General features: G+C 39.0%; 1 protein-coding gene across 5 annotated transcripts in view; it reads right to left on the reverse strand.

The window, feature by feature from the left end:
• Positions 1–25,291, reverse strand: part of sipa1l1 (signal-induced proliferation-associated 1 like 1) — a 92,978-nt gene that overhangs the window by 59,355 nt on the left and 8,332 nt on the right. For 4 of the 5 annotated variants that reach the window (XM_085132552.1, XM_085132548.1, XM_085132550.1 and 1 more), the window contains exon 2: positions 1,730–1,798. The exons of the other annotated variant lie outside the window; for it this stretch is intronic. The gene's annotated coding sequence lies outside the window, so the exon portion shown is untranslated. The remainder of the gene's footprint in view (positions 1–1,729; positions 1,799–25,291) is intronic. 5 annotated transcript variants of the gene reach the window in all.

Genomic DNA, 25,291 nt, shown 5'->3' on the forward strand with positions numbered 1-25,291 from the left:
GGTTCTTTTTCACCTCTTTCAATATTGCACATTGTGCTTTTGGTGCGATCATTGTAAGACGCCTACTCCCAGAAAGAGCAGCAACAGTCCAAAGTTTCCTCCATTTGAATATAATTTATCTTGTGGAATGATAAACATCAAAGGGTTTTGTACGCTTTTCGAGTAAAATGCTTCTTCTAAAGGTCCTGTAAAGGTTGTTTTGATCGGGGGATGGTTCACAGCAATCAGTCATTCTTGAGGAAACCAGACCTTGTTAGTAATCAAACTTTGTATAACTTACTTATAGTGAGGGTCTCCCTCTACAATTCACACTTCTGAACCTCTCAATTGAACATCTGTGCTAACAGCTTCACCAAAACCTAGGAGGTTTTGGTGAAGCTGTTAGCACAGAGGTTCACTTTGATTTTCCTGAACTTTAAATGATAACTCTGTGTGTTCACTAAAGCTCAAGATCGTGTTTGCATGTTATTAGTTTTTCCAGATTGTGTTAGTCTATAATTAAGACGGAAATTAAGATCAGACCACATTTTAGAAGTAGTCAAAGAAATTATAATCATAGTGTAAGCCTGAAGACGCCATTTGCAATTAGTGGTTTATTATTAGGAGTCCTATACACTCAGCTTTTCTTTATATTTGTTCTGCAAGAGAATACTCATGCAAATCTATCTTATGAGAATTTTCCCAAATATTTCATGCAAATTTGTATTTGCTTCTTTTTTAAGGCTCGTGGACTTCCAGGATTCTAAATTACAAGATAAACAGACTTTACCAACCACCTGTGTTACTTTTGAGTCCAAATAGATTTTCATTAAAATTCTTACGCACATCATTTCTTTTCCGATTTCGGTTTTATCTCTCTCTATCCCATTATATTAATTTCCTTCGCTCTTTATTATAATTTCCATTTCTCTTCCCTGGTGTTTTTCCTTTCACCATATCTCATTCTTTTCTCCCCCTCATTCTTGTGTGACTGTAGTAGTGTCTGTGTGTCTGTGTGCGTGTGGGAGTAGAGGAGAGCAGCTATGCTGGCTGGGGGAGGAGGTGAGAGAGAAAGAAAAAGAAGCGAGAGAGGGATAGAAATACACAGAGAGGGAAGCAAAGCATTTACTGGAACAAAACATGCTGTTTCAAACTCATAGATAAGGACCGCCTACTCGCTAGTTCTTATTTCAGAGCAGTTTACGCCTCATTTTTACAATCTATTCTATTTATTTATTTATTATGCATTTTTATTAGTAATATTATGAATACCTTAGACAACCAAGATATTATTTTCTGGCATTTTTTTACTCAACTGAATTACTTTAGAGTTGCTAGACCTACCATCTGTCCAGTGTCCATAAAGTTTAACTTCATATTTCAAGTAGGTGGCAGGAGGAAGTCTACGTCTGAAAGCCAATTAGAAGTGAAGGACACACGGAAGAGTTTGATTGTTTCTAAGGATGCTAGTTTTTATATTATTACTATTGTAACACATATAAACACTCTGGTACTTTGACAGCCTGTTGCTAGAATCTTTATGGTAGCCACATATCTAATATCTAATAAAACCAGCTCTTCTTATAAGAAGGTCAAGCACAGAAACATTTACTTTGAGAAGTTCTGAGTTATTTTTGGCGATAAAAAGCAACAGAAAAGAGCATTAACACTGATACCATCTGCATCAACATCTATGATGAATGTAACCCAACAGACCCTGAAAATCCAGCTGAGCAAGTTGGATACTCACTCTTGATCGCGGTATCTCATCAACACCAGTGAAGTGCAGATGACACAGCCTGAAAGCTGTACAGGAAACCTAAAATAGAAGATGATAATTTGCGCATGAGGAATAGCGTACACAGTGAGGTCAAATAAAAATAACAGAAATGCAACACCTGTAGAGAAAAGAGTGCTTCTATGAAAGACGAGCTTAATGAGAGACCAATCAGGAAAATATTACAAATTCTTGACCCAAGTAGTAAATACCCATCTATGAATTTTGCATACTTAGACACCATTATCTACAATAATAACATACAATAGCAATATATATACATATTAACATGAGTATTTGATTTTACAGGACTTACAGTGACTCTTAGATCCACCACAACTGAACCTGTTAAATCACTGAAAAGCCAGAATTTAAGTTTGTTTTTTACCTCGTCCCCTACAGACTAGCTTTTACTTGAAAACCAAACCGCATTACTGATTAACCAATTAATAAATAAAGCAACAAATTAGAAATAATTAAATAAAAGGGTATAGTCCTTTTCAGTGACACACACACAAGAAAAATTGCTCAGCTCATTATATTCAGCTAAAAGCCTCTGGGAGAGAAAAAATGAAAGCGCTAATTTAATGGAGTATCTCAAAATGCTTGTGGTAATTCCAGTTCAAGGACCATCACACACAAACTAACAAGACTGCAAAAATCATCAGGCCTGTAATGAAGGGCAAATCTTAATTGACACACAGTCTAATGAATGACATCCATTAGGATAGTTACAAAAATAATATGTGAGGTTTTGTGGCTTACTGAAATTCCAAAACAGGCTTCAAACAAAGATGCAAATTGTACAGTTGGGGATAAGGGCTCACAAGAGTACAGCATCCACTGTAATCACAGGTCAAACCAGTCATCTAGGAGTTGTTTTTAAACACACACATCCCAACATGCACATATTTCATTTCCTCCCTATGGAGGCTGGCTGGATTTCCTGGAGAACCGATGCAGTTGCATCCGCCAACTCTGCACACTGCAGAAACGCTTGTTATAACTTCCATCTGTGTGGTCCGGGGAATTCATTTGATTTGATGTTAGTTGTGATGAGCGCTGATGAATACCAACTTTAACCATCTGTTTTCCAGCTTAAATAAACAATTAGGTCAGACCTAAACTCATGGCACCAGGGTTTGAGAAGCTGACAAACTTGGTTACTTGGTTAATTGATAAGTGAAGGATCCCAAAAATGCACCGTCCCAAAAATTTACACTGCACCAATGAATAAAAGGATTCTTTATTTTTAATTTTCTTCCCTCAGCTACAGTTAACCCAATTTACCTCAGACTTGATATATAGCTGGGGTTGATGTCAGGCCTTCAGGGAGTAAATTGTGGCAAGTCTCACAACCTCACACCAAGTTTATCAATTATTATCATCCAAAAAAGGAACGGTCAGCAGTATCAGCCATCTCTTGCTTATTTTCTATTAAACATACATTAAATTACATTAAGTTAACTCTGTATTTTTCACCTGATTGTCTGGCCTCCACCTGCAGTGGCTCCTTGTCCTACAGTTTGAAGACCACTGCTCTAATTGTAGGAAACACTCGGCTTAAAGCAAAAAGCGAATGCAAGGCAAGTTTCTGTTTAATTAGCAGTGATCTGACCTGCTGTTCAGGCATTATGTGTTTACTAGAAACAACATATACATTCATAACATTTTTAACTTATCCTTCTAGACACCAACTATCAAACGAGCCAATACTATGTGTATATTACACTTTTACACAGTTGATCAGTAAATTGCTGCTTAGAGGGGGGAAAAAAAGACCTATCCCTATTTCTCTGCATGGGTCAAACACTAGAAAGGACTACATTTATATCTGATAGATTCATCAGTGTTACATCACTATATTGTGCAACTGTGCCACAGAAGTCAATCTGTGTGCTATCTTTAGTCACTATCAGCTGTTCCGCTTTTTTAATCACAGCAGTGGTTATGTTAAAGGAAGCATGCAATCCGCCCATTGCGAGCAGGCACGTGCTGACTGACACTGTAGTAACAGAACAGACTAAATTCCAAGAACTTTACACTTTACAGAACAGGATCTACTGGCTACCCTCAACTGCCACCATATTTTCAGTCTTGTGGAAGAGCTGGGAAGCAATTCAGCAGTTTAACCATTTTCCACAGGTTGCACCCTTTTAATCACTTACTGTCATTTCTAAGCCTAAACAGTAGTGCTAGTAGTACAGAAAGATGAACAGGGTTCAAAATCCAACACGTAATAATACGTATCCTTCGTGGCACTGCCTGTTTCCCCTTATGGTTAATTTTTGAGAACACTGTTGAAACGCATCAACCCATAAACATACAGGAGGCGGCAGGCAGAAAACCACATCAATTCACTTTCCCGTTCCCCATGTTTAAAAAAAACTTAATTGTTCTACTCCGATCCTCATCTCCAAACCTGGTTACAGTCTCCAAACTCTCTTCCATCCTCTGATGCAAAACAGTTTGGAGCAGCAGTCATCTTTATTGCCATCTCTCTATACCCCAGGCTATTAGTACAGACTGCTGACCTGGACCTTGGACCTCTCCATAGTCTGTTTCTGCAGGCTGGCATTCAGCCTAATGAGGCTTGCTAATGGTCCCCTCATGTCAGTCTGAGGAAAGTCTTCTACTCTATGCAAACTGGAACACATGTCCACACACTCACTCCTTCCAGCACTTTCCACAGTTGCCTAGTTGATAATAAAAAGCAAAGATGACCAATGTATGACTCAACTAAACGCCAAACCGCTGCCCATCATCGGTCATACTGTATCACACAAACTCTACTCATCTTTCCTTGCTTTATGACCTTTCTTTAGCCCCACTGCACAAGGCTTTTCAGGACTATCTGCACCTGGTCAATGCGATGTGGGGAATTTCAAACTCGGGAAGCACAGAAAGGAAAAGAAAATGCTTCCCATAACTTATCCATTATCAAAACAGCTGGTGCTGGTTTTCAGTCTGGGAAAAATTACACAGGACTCTGGGTAATGCTTAGAAAATGAATGGCAGGTTACACATTTCCACATTTAAAACATTAAGGGGAAATGAGATGTACAGCAACTAGACAACATTTTGCTGTGCCTGCCACTAAGTCCGATTGGCTTCACAAGGCCACACTTTCAGAGAAACTTGTCCATTAGCCACGCTCCGTTTACACTTGCTAGTTAATGATTATGAGCCCCGCTGAAACACATTTTAAAACATGTGGTCATTAACTATGGACACGCATGACACATGCGAGTTAAATAAAAAACACCAAAGAGTCCAGCATTGATAACTTTGTCCCAGAGCTGCTAAGAAAATTCAAAATATCATCTTTTACTCTTTGGAATGATGAGAGCTCCAAAAGCACCTGTAAAATCCATTAAGTTTATGCAGGCAAGTACAGTGAGCCGTAGCTAAGACCAATGCTTTGACAGACTGAAGACTGTCACGGCAGATAAAAGATGCTCTAAAAGCAGCTGAGTGCTGTGAGAGTGACAAGTTAGGTAGGAGAAATCAGAAGTGCTTTAATAAAAAAAAAAAAAAGCAGCCAGACAGACTGGAGAAATGTCTGGGAGACATGAGTTTTAGAGAGCAGTAAAAAGAGGTGATTTGAAGCTAAAACAAGATTAAAAGGAAAGGTCCGGACTGGCAGACCAGTTCAAGGTCATGTTTTAAGCCAAAGCCACAAGCTACGCAAGATGCTTTGACCCCTGGTTCTAAGCAGTAGGCGTGCAGCAAATAAAAATATCAGTTTTTAGATGTAGCTGCAACTATTAAATACATTTCCACCCATCAGCTTTACATCAGCCTGGGATTTAAAGATTATGCCTGCCTAGTTAAGTAAAGTATCAACGTCAAATTCAATCTGCAAAACATCTGAATTAAACTTTCAACAGCCAACTCTAGATTTCTGTAAGATAACGTATTCTTATTTTACCATAGAGGGAATCTGTTAGCTTTGGCTAGAAAACACAATCCAACATGACAACAAAAAAGCCTGTGATTAAGTGGAATGTGTCCTTTGGATAGATTTTTTTTTTAGGAGGCACCTTCACAATACAAATCATACTTTGGGACACTGGATTCAGACAGACCCTACGCTCAAGTTGCAGGTCATAAAACAGACAGCGTCCAGATGTCTGGCAGAGGGTATGCAGCAGAGAATTTAGGTAGTTCCCTTCCAAGTCAGCTACTGGTGGTCATAGCTGACAACCAAATGCTTGCCAAGTAGTTCAGTGCAGTAGTTCTTGTGTGTATTTGGCACACATTTATTGTTTTAGTAACCAACTATAAATTCTTTCTATAAATCCATCTTTAAATTTAACTAGATATTATGAGTTTTTGTGAAGCTCTCTTTTCATTGTGAATTTTACCACAACGCTTGCAGCCAGAGTGACCTGCAGCTTATTATAACATTATGACAGCAGCTTCTTCAAAAGATTGTAGAGGACTGAGAAGAAACAACAAATGGCAGGTAAGATGAGAGTCCGGAAACATCACAGTGATACTGTTGTGGTGTAAATCGTGAATGCTTAAAGCCTGAGCCTGTTGCAGTACAGACAAGATGGGGAAATAATGAACCTGACAGCTGGCTTTTTGCAGTCTTTTGCAAGGAATTCAATTGATGCAAATTAGGCTTTACCAAAATATGCTCACCAAAAAACAAACAAACAAAAAAACCAATGCCATATCCCGTTACTTACACCTATTAAGATACAAATTCAAGTGTTGCGACGTGTGCCGTTAGATTCTCGTTTCCTGTCTACTTGAGAAAAAGCATTGAACTCTGAATAATTAGCACCTTGTAAGTACTTCTTATGTAACCCCCTCTACCTTTGCCTAGTCTCTGATCATCAGCAGGCAATGCTTCACAAATGCCAAGACTGAAAAGAAAAACTGCACCACGCTGATGTAAAAAGTCAACACCTTTTTTTTTTTTTTTTTTTTTTAAATGACCCATAAAAATACCACACTCTCACTCCACGTTATAAATGCCCCACATTAGGGGAGTGAGTCAATAAAGTTTGAGGTAGGTCATGTTGCATAGAGGGAGGGGAAAAGCATACTGTGCAAAGCCCCATGAAGGTGTCTGGGTATGGGACTCACAGCACTTGCAAAAACTCATAGTGCATCAAATTCTCTGTGGATTTCCTTCCAAAGCCACTTCTTAGCCAGTGCAAGCCAGCAGAAGCAGCTTTGTTCCTTTGCCACCTATCCTCACTTTCTACCCATTGTAAACCTGTCTTCAATGCTTTGGCTATAGCTCTCTATCAAGTCTCAACTGCTTGCTCTTCACATTCCTCCATCACGGGGACATAAGCCTCAGTTTCTCTCTCCCACACTATTCAGCTCCTTGGAAAATGGGGATACGGGCTGGCAGAGTCACTGTATCAAATCTATTTGTCGGTTAAACCTGCAGCTGGATTAGGCCTGCTTTTAGCCGCTGCTGCTATTCAGCAAACGTTTCGTGTGTGCTAGCTTGCGCTGCCGTCCAGTCAGGTTTTGATGGGCCAAAGCTATTCATGAAACTCCTGACTTGCCAGGAGGAGTTCAACCATCGGCCACAAAAGCCTCTGACTTACTGTCATCATGGTAATAGTCTTCACAAGTGTGTTCTCATAACCACTGACATGTGAGTATGTCATTTTCCAAAAGTCTACATACCAAGACTCTTTGTAGAAAATTAATGGTAATCATAACTGTTCTATCCACGACACCGTTAAGCGGTCATGGCAGTGATGTGGCTGGTTTTTTAGCCAAGTATCACAACAATAAAAGAACAAGAAAGAAAAAGAAAACAAGAGAAAGAAGCAACTGTGTGACTGAAAAAGCCTGGGAATCATCTGCACAGGGTTAGAAAAGCATGACCAAAGTAGCAGATCCTCTGCTATGACTATAAATCACAACAGAGCTGAAGTCTACAAAGCTTAAGAGAAAGGAGTGGAGAGAGGAAGACCAAAAAAAAAAGGAAGACGTTTTACAGGGAAATAAAAAACATGCCAAATCATTACAAAAAGATGGGCTCAAGACCAAATACCAGAGAAAGGGCTTGAGATAGAAATATAAAAAGATCATGTGAAGCAAAAGTAGCCAGTAAAGAGACTTGAGTTCACAAGTTCATCTGGGGAAAAAGGAAACCTTTGCATTCTCTACTCTTCCACCTCATCTTCAGACGATTGTGTCTGCACTTTGCAGTGAGCACAGGAAGAAAAGAAAAAAAATCCATGTGTGTTTGTGTGTCGTTTCTCAAAAACCCAGCAGCACCTGATGCATACTTTGGAAGGAATTAAATTTGAATCCCTGGGGATAAAGATGCACCTTAGGTAAATTTAACTGTTCACTGCCTTTGTCTAACCACACTCTGGTAAAGTATAAGCCTTCACACTTACCTCAACTGTGTGCAGACCTGCGGGGAGCCTGTTGGGACCCAACAGTGTGGTAAAACCTTGATAATGAAAGCTATAAATCACCCTTACCACATCCCCAGCCTCAAAGCTCATAAAACTCCAGCCCACAACAGCTTGACAACAAAAACATGGTACTTTTTTTTATTTTCCTCTCCCTTTACTCGAGTTCACACTATAAACATCAGTAGGGACAGGGGTAGCCATGGCAAAGCAGAGTTGCCAGGAAGACTTCTTGTGCCTTCTATGTCTCCAAGATGATTATAAGTAGAATTAAAAGACATTTTCTTCTGTTTGATAAAACCTAAAATACATTTTACATTACTTTATTCCCTTGCTAATGTAGACTTGCTGATTCATATGTGTGCCTAAAATCACAAGTAAAGCAATATACATTTTTTAACAGTCTGTCAGTCACTGGAACCACATGTTTAACTCATTTATGTATACAGTGACAGATGAAGCTGTCAGAGCATTCATTCTGGCAAATTAAACAAATTCTGTGTCTGCTAATCTAATATTTTATTACATTTAGTCTCATATTGACTGAAAATAAAGTATGATTAAAATTGAGCCCTTGCGTGCATTACTTCACAGACGATGAAGTCAGGAAGTTTGAGTCACTGTTAGTCAGAGATATGCCAATTTACCAGCCGCACAAAGAAAAAGAAAAATGCCGCCATAACATCAAGGTAAACAAAAGAAGAGAGAGGGAGAATGAGTACGTACCGACGCTTTTAAACCTGACATCTAAAGACACACGTTTTGTTCTCTCTCTGCTCTTTGTTGTTCTGACACTCTAAACACAGTACCAGGTAGCATCACTACAGACAAAGCCAAAAACACTGTGTGACAAGTTCTGTGGGAGGATAGCTTAAGTTAACTGATCAAACTAACCAGGGAGAGTGTCTGTCTGTAAATACAGGCACAAACATACCTCCGTGTTGCAACGATAGCAGTTTGGTCGATGGTTTAGTTCTGCATGCACACTGCTGTGCAAAAGTCTTATGACTTGGTAGGAAAATGGGAATGAGTGCAAACGTATATGGAAATGGTTCAGTCAGTGTTTGGTATGAGCACCTTTACTCTCATAGGCAAGCTTTGTTTTTAAGTCTTCAGGAATAATTCTTCTGGCATCTTGAAGGACTTTCAAAGCTCTTCTATGGATGTTGGCTGCATTTTGTTCCATCTCTAATAAGATTGATATGGTTAAGGTCTGTGACCCTAGGGAGGCCAATCAATGGTCAATGAACAGTGGATAGATAAGTAGAATGACCACATGCATATTTTATTACATTCAGTCTCATATTGACTGAAAATAATTGACTTGGAGTGGTGTCATACCAAGTTTTTGGCATATTTCGGAATCATCTTGTTGGTGCAAAATTACCATTTTATACCTGTTAACCTGCTAAAGTTGGCTTTTTTTTGAAGATGCAACTAAAGCATTGGGGACAAATGATGTGCTTTTGAGATTCCCAGTAACAAAGTGTCTAAAAATAAACTGCAAAATTGGTTCGTTGTTAAGTTTTACGTAGATTATGCTGGTTCGTCCCTTGAAGTTAGGTGTCTTTTTTATGCTTGAATGGTTGATAAAGAAGTGTTAAGTGGCTAAATTAAAAGAAAATCCCTGAGAAAATGGTCAAATATAGACTAACGTATAGGCTAGACAAAACAAAAAGTGGAAAAGGTTTACCTAATATTTCAAGCAAAGCACACATTTCGAAATGCCGTTTCCATTTTACACAGAAACGCTACATGTTGTCAAAAACATGCTTGCTTTTAGGCCATGGAGTAACCCAAATATCCATAGTAGGCAGGCTTGTATTGATTTTGCCTAGCCAGCTCAGAGGCAAATGGCGATGAGGCCATCGGTCACAGGGCGATTGACAGCTGCATGTTTAATGGTCGTGAGAAACGATGTGCAGGGGTTTCAAGGGCAATCGCTGTTATAAGAGATGGGAGGAGATGAGTTTAAGGCTCCAGACAGCAAGCCTGTGACACTTTGACAGATGTGAGTTTTATACCTCACAAAGCAACACACACAGAAAAGGTCTTTGAATAAAATACCTACTGCTAAGCTTTCTGTGCAGTTCCCTCAGCCTCAGAGCTCAAACTAAAGAAACAGTCAGGCTGTTGGTTGACTGGGGCTTAATTGTTTTGTTTTCCCAGATAAAGTTCAGGGGCAAGATTTTCTCAAGGCTTACCTTTCCATCACACTCCTTTGCATTCATGACAGCCTCTACTGCTCTACTAGTCATTTATCTGACGCTACCTTTTCTCCCTTTTAAAGATCAAATGTTTTTACCTTATCTTCTAATGCATGGTCCTCAGATCTATCTGCCTAACTCTAACATAGTTTATTTTCCTTCCTACTCTCATCTTTTTGCCATTTCTCTATCCGTTTTTTCTGTTACCACTTTCTTAGGTCCCACAACTGGGTTTGTTTTGGAACTTTTGTGGTCATATTTCCCATTTGAGAGCTGAGACAGCTGGAAGAAACGGTTTGGATATAGTCCTGTCAAAATATCAGATGGGTATGCAGGCCCAATTTGATGGATGGATGGATGGATGGATGGATGGATGGATGGATGGATGAATGAAAGAATGAAAGAATGAAAGAATGAAAGAATGAAAGAAAGAAAGAAAGAAAGAAAGAAAGAAAATTCAAATACAGCATTAGTTCTCCAATCCTCTCTCCAACCAACCCTCACACCGAAGCATTGGGGGGTTTTTAGACACAAACGACAGCTGTTTAATAATCTATGTACTATCTAAAACCTGAAGAAGAAAAAAAAGTTTTAAAATAGCACCAGACTTAATATACGTTATTTCCTCAGCGGTATAAGGTGCCCAATATCTAATGACGCAAGCCCACAAATTCATCTTTAAATTGTTTAATTATATGTGGCATCTTTTGGAGGATTTTTAATGAAATTTTGGTGAACTTTCAGAGCACTAATAGCTCAACAAAGCACCATGAGTGCTGTGGTAAATACATTTTTCCAGCTCGTGAGACAACCAGCCATTGCGACTGATCAACTGTTTTTCCATTTACTCCTACAGTGTGAGAGGCACAACAAATCCAGGGGGTTCCTGATCCCTACCACTGTCCAATTAAAGTATTTAAATATGGTTAAGATCAAGAGAACTCCGCTGAATGTGACTAAAACCATTTTACAACTTAACTCCAGAATATGTTGATAAAAATGTGGATTTCAATCAGTTGTTGTTGAAAACACATTTCTATAAAATGGCACACACAAGAAAACGCTGGCTGTCTGCATGTCAAGAACTAATATTGTATATCAAAGACTTTAAGCTAAAACACAGACGCCTCTCTCTTTAATTACAGAGGTCTCAGAGGGCGAGATGATGAGCTTTTTAAATACAGCTTGCAGGGTCACATGGGCCTTCCTGGAAGACCCCTGTAGTAAATTATTCAGTCTTTAATCAACACTTATGATACTTACAAAAGCCAAAAAGAAACACACCAGTCAGCTGGGGACATTAACAGGAACAGGGTCTTCACAAAACTGCCCGCAATCACTGAGTAACACATTGCGAACTTGAGGGTAGAAAATGGTCTGTGCATGAGAACCAACTGGTGTAAACTGTCCTTTTTTTAACAGAACATGATAAAAGCATGCGTCTTTCTTGGTGCATTGCTCCACTGAAGAGTGGCTGTAGGGATAAGAAGGCACTAGATGCGGAAGAAAGAAAGGGGGGAAAATAAAGCTGCTAATTACCGTTGTTAGAGCCTTGCATTATCATTACACTCCAAGGTTTCTGACAACACAACAACTGTGCTGCCATGGCAACACTGTGCCGAAGGAGATGTTGGTACCGTGGCTCTGTGTTTCACCCATTTAATATTGCTGAGGAGATCTGCTGACTACACGCAATCAGTCTGTTCAACATCAATCTGATCATTGACCTGCACCTTAATCCTGAACCCCGCTCTGATGAGCGCAGGTGGACACATCAGTCAGCTGGGCTGGCACAACTTCACCCATGGGCGAAACAACACAGCACAGCTGGGTTCGTCTGATATTATGTAACCCAGCGCCACCCCCGCCAGGCCTTGTTCACACCACAAGACCCCTCTCCTCCTACTCCACCTCCCTCTAGTGCACCGTTGGCTATTTGTAGGAATAGGTGCATTGTGAAACGAGAGTGTTCCAGTACAAGCACGGCTCATGGGGGATATTTGAGGAGGAAAATATTTAAAGTGGCCAAAACAAGCAAAGAAAACGTTTATTTTATGCATTGGTCAATTTTTAGATTTTGGGTTATATTTTGTTCCATTTCTTGTCTTATTTCAGACCAGCAGAAAGAAAATGACCAAAACTACACCTGTAAGTGCTTTACAACAACCTGTCTACAGGATGTTTATGCAGAATAAGATACTTGAAGTAGCCAATGTCTCATTTGCATATTTGAACCAAAATACACACACACGCACACACACTATCATATCTTAGTGAGGACATCTAATTGACATAATGCTTTCCATAGCCGCTTATCGTAACCCTAACCATCAAAAATGAATGCCTGATCCGAACCCTCAGCCTAAACCTAATCATAACCTAATCGTAGCCCTGACACTAAAACCACATTTTGACCCTCAAAAATGACTTCAAACTCATGGCGACAGGCATTGTGTTCCCAATGACTGTTGGTCCCTACAAATATAGTGATATCTATTTGGGTGGGGGGGACTGTTAATTGTATATTCCAATAAAAACTCTGCCTCATTCATTGAGCCAGGAATGTCCACTTCTGTTTATGCACCAACTTTTCCAGGTTTATTCTCATCTTGTATTCCAAAGGTTTCAACAGACGGCTTTGTTCATGTATTATTCAGAGTGTGATTTGCAGAACATTTTATTCCCTCCCCCTCCTCCCTGAAAAAAAACATGGGGAAAATAGACATTTTCTCATGAGTGACAGTAAACTGGAGGCAAAAGTTTGATTTTGGTACAGAAACAAATAATTTTTCCTTGTGGTAAACTCATTGTGCATTCTGTGACTCTAACTGGAATTGATTATGGAGATATTGTTTATATGCATGCTTCCACCTCCCCACTGAAGCCTCTTGAATCTTTTTTCTCTCAGTGCACTGTGTTTCACAACACGTGATACTTTCCAAAATCATGTTAGGCCCCAGTCACACAGACCTAAAGACTATTCCGTCTTTTCACCCCAGGACATTCCAGGCGCTGACTGGAACAACAAGCATTTGCAGACAAGCAAGCATCTTCCATGCAAACTGTTGGCGACCTCAGAATCCATTGCTAACCTGTCTCTTGGCCTGTGTGAGTGAGGCCTTATAAGTAAAAGTTAGATGGTCCTCCTTAGAAAGGAGCTGGAAAGCATGCAAATTATAGATAAGACTCCACTTCAAAAATCCCCTTGTTACCTCTAGATCCTTGCTAATTTAAACATAGTCGTTATAATGTCATAGGATATTTTAGCATTAGCTGTATCTCTGAGTCACACTGACTGCAGACAAAAATCCTTTGGTCCCCACAAATACAGTAAGCCACAAAATATTCTCTTATTTCACTGTAACATTTTAAAAGGTTATATTTATTCATTTTTATTCTATAAGGTTTTATTTCACTGTTGCATATGCTTTGTGTCTGTATAATGGGTCTGTCTACACTGTTTTTAGTTTTTCTTATGAAAATCTCCGGTTTTAATTCCATTTTCAAAATGGACTGTGTCCGAATAAGGGATTCAGTATTTTGTGATTTATGGAGTGATAAAAGGTCATATACAAAATCAACAATTTAAAAAAAAACCTTATGAGCTTTAACTGACGTTCAGATTGCTTTTTAAATAGAAATCATTTTTAGACAGATAAGGACTCATTTACACATTTATGTGTAAAATCTTTAAAAAAAAAAATACAACAAAACTATTAAACTAATAAGATTAGTAAAGTGTCATTTACAAATGTGTGCAAATCTTACCCTAATCATTTGTATTAGAACACTGTAAAACTAAATATGCATGAACAAATTGGGGCTACTGCTCTATGAAAACAGATTGTTTAATGTCATTTCCAACAATTTGGTCTTTTTATACTCATTAAACAGAATGAAACATAAGGTTGATTGTGTGGGACAGACACTCCCTTCAGCTGTAGTTTAACACTCTTACAGATGACTAGCTTGTGGCACTGCTTTAATTGCCTGTAATAGGTCAGATGAGATTCCAGTGTCGTCTCCATCACTGATTCCAGCACTGATTCTGCCTTTACTTCTTGGAAACAATTTTTGTTACTAAGCAGTACTTGCCAAAAGTGGAAGTGCACCCGTTGCCTGGCAACATTAGCTTACTGAATCTCATATCAGGAAGCAATAAGAACTACGGGTGCTTTGAGCTCGAACCCTCCAGATACTTTTCTAATCTCCGACTGTAGAGACTGAAGTCCAACTACAATCATGCTATTCAAGTCATCTGATAGCACATTATATCTTGTAGAGCTCATATCTGCACACCTGACTACTCATCATAATCCCATACACAAGCATAAACTTTAAACCACAGAACAGTAGTGGATCCCCACAGGTTAGTTACTACATTCAACTTAATTTTCACTAACTCAGTCCTGCTTAACAAAGACAGAAAAGGGACACTTCTTTCCAAACACTACATCTGTGATGAACATTAGGGAAGCAGCCTCAAGGGTCCATTCATTTAAGCCTCTCTTCAAGCACAGACAACCCTCCACTCACCCCATCCCAAGTCTAAGGGATTTTAAAGGTAGTAATTTCATTTAAAAAAAACAACCCTGTGGGTTCTCACTGAATTAGATTTTCCGCTAAACTGGCCCTCTGTCATTAGAAAGTGCCACTGGGGCAATCAACTGTCCAACTATTTGCTAGTTAATGAAAAACCTGAGCTTTCACAGGCACAAACCACTGATCGAGCTTTCCTCTCTTCAGCTTGTGAGACCCAGCAGAGGCACCAACTAGAAGTTGTCAGAATACTACTACTCCAATGGATCAAAGCGCTTAGTGGTAAATCACCACCAAAGACCATCTAAAGCAGAATAGCCCTCTCTATTTGAGTGACTGGGTAATAAGGCAGCATCCATTTATGTTGGCAGGGAGAGATGTAAGGTAATAGGGTAGCAGGAGAAAAGTGTAGTTTGATATGGAAGCTTTGTGGCAAACAAGGTTACCATCACCTGCATCAAGTATTTTCTGGGAATGACAGAAAGCGTATGTTAGGTTCTCTTGTTTCATGTATTGGTTCGTCACAAAAATTCTTATCACAAATTATCAGACCAAAGAAACATCTGTAATTCAGATGTAATCTTTGGTCTGAAAAAACAAGCTCATTGCGCATTTGAGTGTTTAATTAACAGTTTAATTAACTAATAAAAATTTACTTTTTTTTAAATATTATGTTATAGAAGAGAGTTTCTCCAACTATAGGGCATGCCAGATCACCTTGGACTGCACTTATTTTGCCGTTCCATTACACAATTTCCTGCTGCTACACATACCAAACAACTTGCTAAAAGAGGCAAGTGCCATATTGATCAATGAATTACAATAACCAATTTCAGCATTCTCTATGTCAATAAAAATGTTCACAAATCCCAACACAATGATATATCGCAGGTAATCTTCACCCAGTTTGTGAATGAAAGGAAGATCTAATTTATGCTAATATTTTCAAAAACTCACAATCTGGGCCAAAGTTCACATGCAAACCTACTGAGGGTCACCGCGGTTAGGACTGCATTCACTAACTGACAGCAGGAACAAAGCCCATAGCAGCTGGTTTCTCTACAGCAACATGGGCCAGTGTGTGTAGCACAACACTTCAAATCCCACTTGTCCAAATAATCATTAACCAGTTCAGCCCTGTGTAAATATTTTAAGAACCTTTGTAAACTAAAAGGTAAATACACACCTTAGCAAGAGGACACACACACACACACACAATAAAAGGTTTAGTAGTGGGACGTCCAAATTTCATTGTTATTCGGCATGTTGGGCTTACATAGGGTTGAAAACGATGAGGTCATCCCTATTGTGTACACCAAGCATTCACACACATACCTCTGCATGCCACTGCAGACCGTTGGCTCAGCTGAAACACAAATGGGATGAAGCTAGTTTTTGGAAGGTTGGGGGATTTTTTTTTTCCTCTCATTTAACCAAACTTTTTTTTTCCTCCTCAAAGTCATCAAAATAAATCCAATAAACTCAAGAATGGAAACTCTACTTGTGTTTGCAAGGCTGTCACCTCAAAAGCCAAAACACTCCCATTCTTCGATGAGCTCAGTGAACAGAACGGTTGCACTGAGCAATACAGATCATGACAGGCCACTTTCCTGTTTTGGTTTCTGCAGTCACCACCTGCAAGCCAGATGATGTGAGATTGGGCACTGTGACCCATTTTTCCAGATTAGAAGAAAACTATCTGCAGGTCTACTTGTCACATCATTGTTTATGTCCACTAGTGGAGCACATGATAATTAAGGCGAAAACAAGTAGAGACAGACTAGCAAACAGTCAAAACAACTTGATTTGCTGCTTTTTTGAATGTTGAGCCCTTTGCAAAAGAATAAGAAAGCCGCCCTTGTAAACTGGAAAGGCAGTGTTTTAGTACTGTATAGACTAAATAAAAGATTCAAAAATAACCAGAGTAATGAAATGAAAATAAACCAGAAGCCTGAAATTTATCTGGATAAAATAAGCACCCTACTCAGTTACCAGCAACAACTGAGGAATTCATACCTATCAGCATCATCTGTGGCTTTCTATGCACATCTGACAAGCAGGAAGACCGAGCAGGGTTCAGCCAAAAGCTGCTACTGCTGATTTCAGTAAATCCAGATGGATTTATGTGTTTACCATCCCTGGCACTACCTAGGACCTCCTTGGAACCAACAAACCCAAGCAAGATGTCTTTCATTATGTGGATCTGTCCTCCTCATCACAAGGACTGATTGTTGGAGCTTCATTTAACATTTCTTCCTAAGATAAAGATGCCACCACATGCACTGAAATTCTTTTTCCATGACCCTTTAGCAAATACAGCTCTTTTTGTTGGAGAATTCTTCAACGTAGAATTCAGAGAAACAGACCATAATACCGCCAATGATCGACTAAATGGCAGAAAAGCTTTATCCTCGGTCGTGCCTAAACTCAGGCAAGAAGCATCCATCTATCCCTTTATTGCTTGTTCTAACCAAGAAGGCTGTAGCCTTTAATGTGCACTGGGCAAAGCTTCAGTGCATGCTGGGATAAATTAAAAGCTCAATTCATTTCAATTTTTGATATTCTTAGATGCAGGGAGTTAGTGTCGGGGGTTTTATGAGCAGCAGCTGACAGCCATGTTTTGACTTGCATTTAACCCTTAATAAACCAAACTATTTAAGTTGCCAAAATAACAAGGTTGAGTCATTTCTTTATATTTTTCATCCAAAGAAGCAGAGTTTCTTGCTATTTTTAAAGTGGTCTTAACAACAGCTCACCAAGCATTCTGAAGGTCTTTCAAAGGTTTTTCCTGAACATTGACCTGTGACTCATTCTACAATAAAAAATAAATAAAAATATGCACCTATCTCAAGGAATGAACCCGTGTTGTGTCTATACAACACTTTAACACAGAACCACTTTTAGACTGCATCTTTATCTCTTTTTTTAAGATTGTATCTTTTGTTACTAGCAGCCTGTTACACAAAAAAAACAAACAAACAAAAAAAAAAAACACTTGTTCCATTTTCTTTCATTCAATCTATGAAAAGAATCCAGTTTGACAGGCACAAAAACTATTTTTACACCAAGAAAGTGATTCTCAAAGAACTGTTATGTGAAAACCTGACATATCTGTACATGGTACATAGAGTGTCCTTCAAAGATTTAAAGAAGAACAGTAGTATCAGGACTATCTACAGCAGATAAACAGCATTTGAAAGTTATGTCTTTAAGAAATAGGACAAAGACCTGACACAGGACCCGAGAGATGATTCTGGTCTTTCACAAGAATTGGACTGGAAGGAATCAGTCAGATCAAATTTTGAGCAACCATGCAATATAATCTGGAAAGAATCCAAGTGGCTACAACTTCATTTTTTAACATGACAATGATCCCAAACACACTGCCAATGCAGTAAAAGGATATCTGGGTAGAAAAAACACACAATGGAAGACTATCAGTTAAGGAACTCAACATTATTAAAGCCGTGTGGAACAACATGTAATGAAAGGCAGCCTTGGAATGTCCTTCAAGAAGCTGTAACAACTATTGCTGAAGATTACTTTAATTACAAGAAAGCTTGTTCAGTAGTTCAGGCTAAGTTGTTCATACAAAATACTGACTGCTAAGTTTGCTAGAATTTTACAAATTGTTGTTACTTTTATTATTCCATTTCCATGTATGTTTTCACATTTCAATAAATTTGCTAACCCCACTTCCCATTTTCCTAGAACAATATGAAGGAATGAGCGATGGCTCAAAACTTTTCGCAGTGCTATATAATACAGCAGTGTCATTTCAACAACAAAAGATAGATGAATCAATACTTTAATACAATAATCACCAAGAAACTCAAATAAACTTTTCCACCTTCATGCTTCCATTTAAAATAAAAATTTTCTGCAGACGTTTCATTTTGTTGTAGAAATTATTTATAAAGTACTGAAATATCTGAAATTTATGACTGGCAAAATTACATGTCTAATAATGGGGAAAAAATAACAACAAACTGCAATTTTTGAAAAAGCCCATGATGTTAAAATTCATCCCCACTCAGCCACTCTAAGGTTAAAGTAACTTGAACACTAAATCCCATCTCTGCCTGAAATACGTGCTCCATGTATCTTACAACCATGCCCTCCTCCCCTGTTTGTCCACATTACCATAAACATCAACATAGCCAAAAGATTATCTGTTTGAATTGTTGTGGCTCAGTGGAAAATTACAAGCAAGGAAGAGAAATCAAACTGACAAAGAAATCACAAAGACTGTCAATTACAGTGCACTTAATGAATCAATTTCGAGGCTGGGAAACAACTCAAAAGCTTGTTGACTTTAATACCAGATTTTTCTTTTTGAAACGCCTCTTCACACTATGGCAGCTCAGCAATGCGTACTTTAAAACAGAAGAAGGGAGAGAGGGGGGAAAAAAAGCTCATATCCCCTTTATCACATAAAATAATCAGCTGCTTCCAAGCTTATAGTATGTCACACTAAAAGCAATACAGACTGCAGATGATCAAAAAAGAAAACTTAAACCAGGCACATGACAGCTTTCCAACTTTAAGAAGTGACAGTTTCCCTTGGATGAAAGAAGCAACTCCATCCTGCAGTAATGGATAATGACTAGGATGTAGGTCTTCCTTTAATCCCATGCCTGTTTCCCTTACTTGTGCGACTGTCGTCACTGGAGGCTTTCCTACAGTTGCGCGTTCAGGAAATGGCACATTAGACCTTCAGGCTCCTCTATAAAAACGCATTTGAATTTTTCAGGATCAAATTACTACTATAATGAAGCCGTGAAGCTGCCAAAACATACAAAAACAGTATTTATACAAAAGGATAGTCTTGTTAAGTCACGACCACTATAGTCTAAAAATAAAAACTGCCATTAGCAGTGATTTATATTTGGGCGTCATGGCTCTGATGTGTCACCTTTCCATGGACAGCTGATGGCGAAGAGAGCTGCCGCAAGATCATTAACATCATGACAAGGAAAAGCTTGGATGGAGGTGGGTAGCAAAGCAGCTTGCAGATTTGTAGCAACTGAGGACAGCTTAAATAGAACACCCTGCCTGTATGCTATTTGCCCACTAAATGTGTAGAAAAACATTAACTTAATGTGAGCTGGTATTGAAATCAGCACAGGTTTTTTTGTTTTGGGGTTGCAAGCCGCCTGAAGGAATGCTACGCTCAATTTCTTGTGCACTCTCTCAATGATATGGAAGAACTAGAGCAGGTTCTCTGGCCAGCTTGGACTTGGAATAATTAACTGTGTGCACTATGTAGTTAAACGCGCTCTCATTGCAAAGTTTTGCCCTAGGAATTTAGACATTAACTCGAGTGGGTACTCGTGTCTCATGCTTGGATACAAATGCAGGAACATTTGAGAATGGGTCAAATGTTCCCAGAGGATGTGGGTGACAACACATTAGCTTCACTTCTTGAATTCTTCTGGACAGCTTGCTGCAGTCATATTAAATATCATGTATCATTTTTGGAAACCCACCAACAGCAGTGTGCTATTAGTCTAATCATTTTTTGAGCATTTTACAATCAACAATTTAGCCAAGACAGGGTCTCAAGGGGAGCTGGAGCCAAGCCATCACAGGGATACTGCAGAAGAGCAATCATTTATGCTTACATTCACACCTAGGGCCAACTTGATCCCCCAACTTGATCCCCCAACTTGATCCCCCAACTTCAGGGCTTGCAAAATTTCAAAATTTTAAAATCCCTGGTAGCCCTTCGGGCAGGGACTCTTCAGTTTTTGGTAGCCCAAAATAAATTTAAGTAGCCCGAATAAAAAAAAGAGCAATTTTTTGATTGATGTTTTGTTTCCTGTTTTGTTTCCTTTACAATATTATACATTAAAGTATAATATTGTAAAGGAAACAAAACATTAATCAAAAAATTGTTGAAACACAAATTACAACATTGTATAGAAATTACAATAATCAACTCAAATACTTGGTTCTAATTGAACAGAAATTTCTATGAACTTGTAAGAACTGTGTAGGACATGAATCAGTCTGTGTCCGATCCTGAATTTGAAATTTCCACTGAAGTCACGGGTAAGAGGGAAGTGGAACCAAGAGCTAGGTCATTTGCTTTTTGAAGTTTGCAAAGACTGCTAAATTTTGCCAGTGGTAGTTCACTCTTTGCAACATAGTACGCTGTTTTAAACTGGTTTTCAGGTTTATTTTTAGTATGTTATTTGCAATTGGTGTTTGTTCTGGGAAAGATATTGCAGACTGAGCAATAATGCATTTCTCATGGGTTCTAATGGGGGCCTTTCTTAAAATGACTGGTCCCAGTAACAAAGGCGCTTGTCGACTCAGAAATCGAGGGAAAACCAACAACACACCCGGCAGAACATTATGTTATTTACACGGGTGCACATAAGTGGTCCCCATGTGCGCATTCGCTGTCAAAATAAAACACGCGCACCAGATAAGAAGTTGCAACGCGCGTTTGCGTCCATATAAAAAGGCACTGTTTTTGTCCGCTAGAGTGGGATTTTCACGGCACATTCCGCACCACATCTCTGTGCGTTCATCATTTGTTTGAAGCCAGCTCACCTCCTGCAACCACTTTTCTGAGAATACGCGCTTCTTTTGTGGTTCGGACTCCTTCTGACATTTCTTTGGAGGTGGAGGAACACCAAAGTAATTGCTTAAAGGAGCTTGCTTCTTCGACATCTTTAAGAGTTCTAAACAAATGTCTGTCCTCCTCCAGAAAATCTTATGTACGCAAACACGCGTTGCAACTTCTTATCTTGTGCGCGTTTTTTATTTTGACAGCGAATGCGCACCTGCGGACCACTTATGTGCAGCCCTGGTTATTTAGCTCGTCATATTGCAGCCACAGAAATTCTTTTGTCCATGAAACCATAAAGCTGCACTTTCTTTTTGCCTTATAGTCTGATTTGTCATAACTTTTCCATTTTGTAGTAAGCTTTTCTTTGGCTGTCACTTCTTCACCCTGACCTGTCTTATTTGGCTCAGCAGAACTAAAATATATATCCTGCTGCTTTTACACACGCACTCACATAACGCTCAGCGATTCTGCGCGATCAACCTCTCACATGTTTAAGCTTGCTGCGGGAGATTTCACTTGTCATGTTTGCATAGTAAGCTAACAATTGATAAGACGATGTCAGAGGAATTGGTGCGCAAATTATCGTCACTCACCAATCAGTGCTGTCGCTCTCTACACACAGTTCGCGCAATTGCAAAGTGAAAGCAAAAAACAATCACAAATTCAAACGCAATTTGAATATGTCACATATTGACAGTGGCTCACCGATGCCAATGACATGCCAATGCCCAGCTACATTTCCGAAAGAATGCAAAAGCATTGACATACATTTTTCCTTCCTATGATAGCCCGACGGGCAGGGCAGAGATAGATTTTGGTAGCCTGACTGGAAAAATGTCAGGCTAGCGCTGACATTTTAAAATCGCTAGCCCGACGTCCCGGGGCTAGCGATTTTGCGAGCCCTGAACTTGATCCCCCAACTTGATCCCCCAACTTGATCCCCCAACGAACCTAACAATCACCATTAGAAGAAGCAAGAGTATCCAAAGAGAATGTAGAAAGCCACAAGAACAATATGTAAAATTCCACATAGCTCCAGTCAGTCAGTTAATTTGAACCCTAATCTTTTTGATGTGAGAAGACTGATCGAAAACCACCTGGCAACCATCTGTCTCTCTGCATGGCAAGTGTTTGCTGAGGTTGCTGCCTGTCGCTAGGTGAAATTGGTCACAAAGCCGTATATGTAGATTCACAGAAAACGTTTTTGTGAAAGGCTTGGTCTTTAGCACATCACCCATAGTTTTCATGGAAGACATTTGCACTCAGCAAACTGTTACCAAGCTCACCAAGCAGCAATGAAACTGAAGAGTGTGACGCAAGGTGTGAATTGAGTCCATTTGCCAAGTGCCTTTTGTAATGTGTTGGTTGTGGTTTTACTTTAAAGGCAAACTGTCTCAATTTCTAGTCTGCATTACACTACAAGTTCCACTATCGCTTGACCAGTAGTTGACGAGTGTTTGGCCAGCCCAAGGGTCTTCCATGACCATGGTATTTTGATAGCAGTCAAAGCAATCACAAGGTGGTTTTGTAGTGCAGAACCCTCTTTGCAACCAATTCCACTCAGTGATGGCCAGAAAACTCCAACAACCTCTACCAATCACTCACCAACTGACTGGAAAACACATTTTACCTAGCAACTGAAGCCTGTAACAATTCTTGGGATAAAATAAATACATTTTCCCTTATTTTCACCAGCACCTCATAGGATATAATCCACTACTACAACTGAAAGGTGCCATTAAAGTGCAAGCTGTCTGTCAACCACCACTGAACAACAAAAACAAAAGAAAGCAATACCAGCTACCAGTTGTTGGAGTTGTAAAATGTGTGTGGCCCTGTGAGATTGGATCCTACCACAGAAACAGTAGAAACATGCTGAGCCAAAGGTAACTAAAGCCACCAGGAAGTCTTATGCAGAACTCATTCAAATAAACGAAAATGAGGTCCAGAATAAACATTGCTGTGTAAGGCTAGTGTGACTGCCACGATGGTCATTAAGAGCATTTTGGGGTCAAAGTGAGCGTCAGACAGTTGTCAATTTAAACACCTTTGTTTTGCTTGAAATGCCATCCTGAAAATACATGAATGGGTAATTTGCTACAAAAACCCCAATTCCTTTTTCAAAGAGCATCTCACTCCTGAGCCTCAGAAGTTCTCCCATTTCCACTGTTAACCAACATCTAACATAAAACATCTAAAATGAGAAATTATAACTGTCAATCTCAAAAACAGAGCATATTTAAAAGCCATGTGTCAAATGGAGAGACAGTATTAACAGAGATGCTATTAATTTGAAATTCCAATACTTTTCCCACTCTTTAAGCTTCCTTTCTGTTTGTTATTATTTATTTCCAACTTTGTACCAGGAAAAACAAATGAAATATACATAAATAAATCACAGCTTTAGCCCCTTATCTTTGTAAGAGCACCAACCCAGTCAAGCAAATACATGAAAGTAATCCAATATTTAAGGACAACGAACAGATAAACATTGACTACTGCCACTTCATGTCATCTAAATTGCTGACAGAGTGATGCAGTAAACAAGATAGATATAAGCGGATTTCAGCCAACATATTAATGAATCCCCAATCATTAAGCTATTGAGAGGCAAATACAAAAGCTACATGCAAAAATAAAGAAAACAAAAGGTGCACTCTGTCACCGACACAGTCCTTACTGTCTCTTTTTTACCTGAGATTTCTCTACAACTCTTTATTTCTATTTTCATCTTTTTGGTTTTAGTCATATTTCTCCAGGGTCTTCTCTCCTTTCCCCTACAGCTGTCCCTCTGACTCAGGCTACCAGCTTCAAAGTGGCTAAGGTTATTTAAAACCTCTGAACTTCCTCTTCCAAATATAATACACTTTAAGATGTATTTATTTATTTTTTGCTAAACAGGAAAGGAAATTTGTCCAGTTAAACTGTCAGGATGCAAACAGTTAAAACAAACCTTCCAACCAATCAGTGAGCACTGCATGAATCACTACATATTCTGCATCCACTGAAAATACACAGGGAACTGATTATTGACATGAACTTCAACATCTCTCTATAACAGTTTGAACTAAAGAGATTAAATAATTTTATAAAAGGAGACAATTTAGAAGATTTCTGCCAGAAAAGCTCTTAGGCAGGCCGCCAGAATTGCAAAGTGTATGGCATAGATTTGAACAGCAGAACTGTGCAGACGCATGCACCGCTGCTCCAGATAAATGAATGATTAAGCTCAGAGCTAATTAGTGAATATTACTGGACAGATTTCGAAAAAGTTCTACCAGATATTTTGAGTAATTTTACACATTTCTACATTTCCATCGACAGACCACAACTTACAACCATTTTCATGATAATATGCATCTCGGATTATTTTGATGAAAACAGTCACAACTTGTTATCTTCAGTTAGAAAAGATGTGTCATTTGTGTTTTTACAGAATTTCATGTGTTATTGATTCTGAGAACTCAAACCAATTTAATACCTTTACAACTATACTTAAGTCCAAACTGCTTGTTACACAAATTCAAAGACTCGCAAACATGGCTTGAATCACTTTTTCCCGAGTTTTTAAAGTCTCGCTGTTTATCGAGTCTTCGCAGTACGTGAAGCTGAAAAGGTCAAATAACAGCAAAGACAGTGAGCCATTTCAATTACCACATACCATTTACTGTCATTATGCAGAAATATTAACTTCACACTAGGGCTGGGCGATATGGCCTAAAATCCATATCGCGGTATAATTTGAAGCATGTGCGGTAACGATATATATCGCGATATATTATTTTCTTCTGTATAACGTATTTTCCAC

This window comes from Neolamprologus multifasciatus, chromosome 15 (assembly GCF_963576455.1).
Source record: "Neolamprologus multifasciatus chromosome 15, fNeoMul1.2, whole genome shotgun sequence".
NCBI lineage: Eukaryota > Metazoa > Chordata > Actinopteri > Cichliformes > Cichlidae > Neolamprologus > Neolamprologus multifasciatus.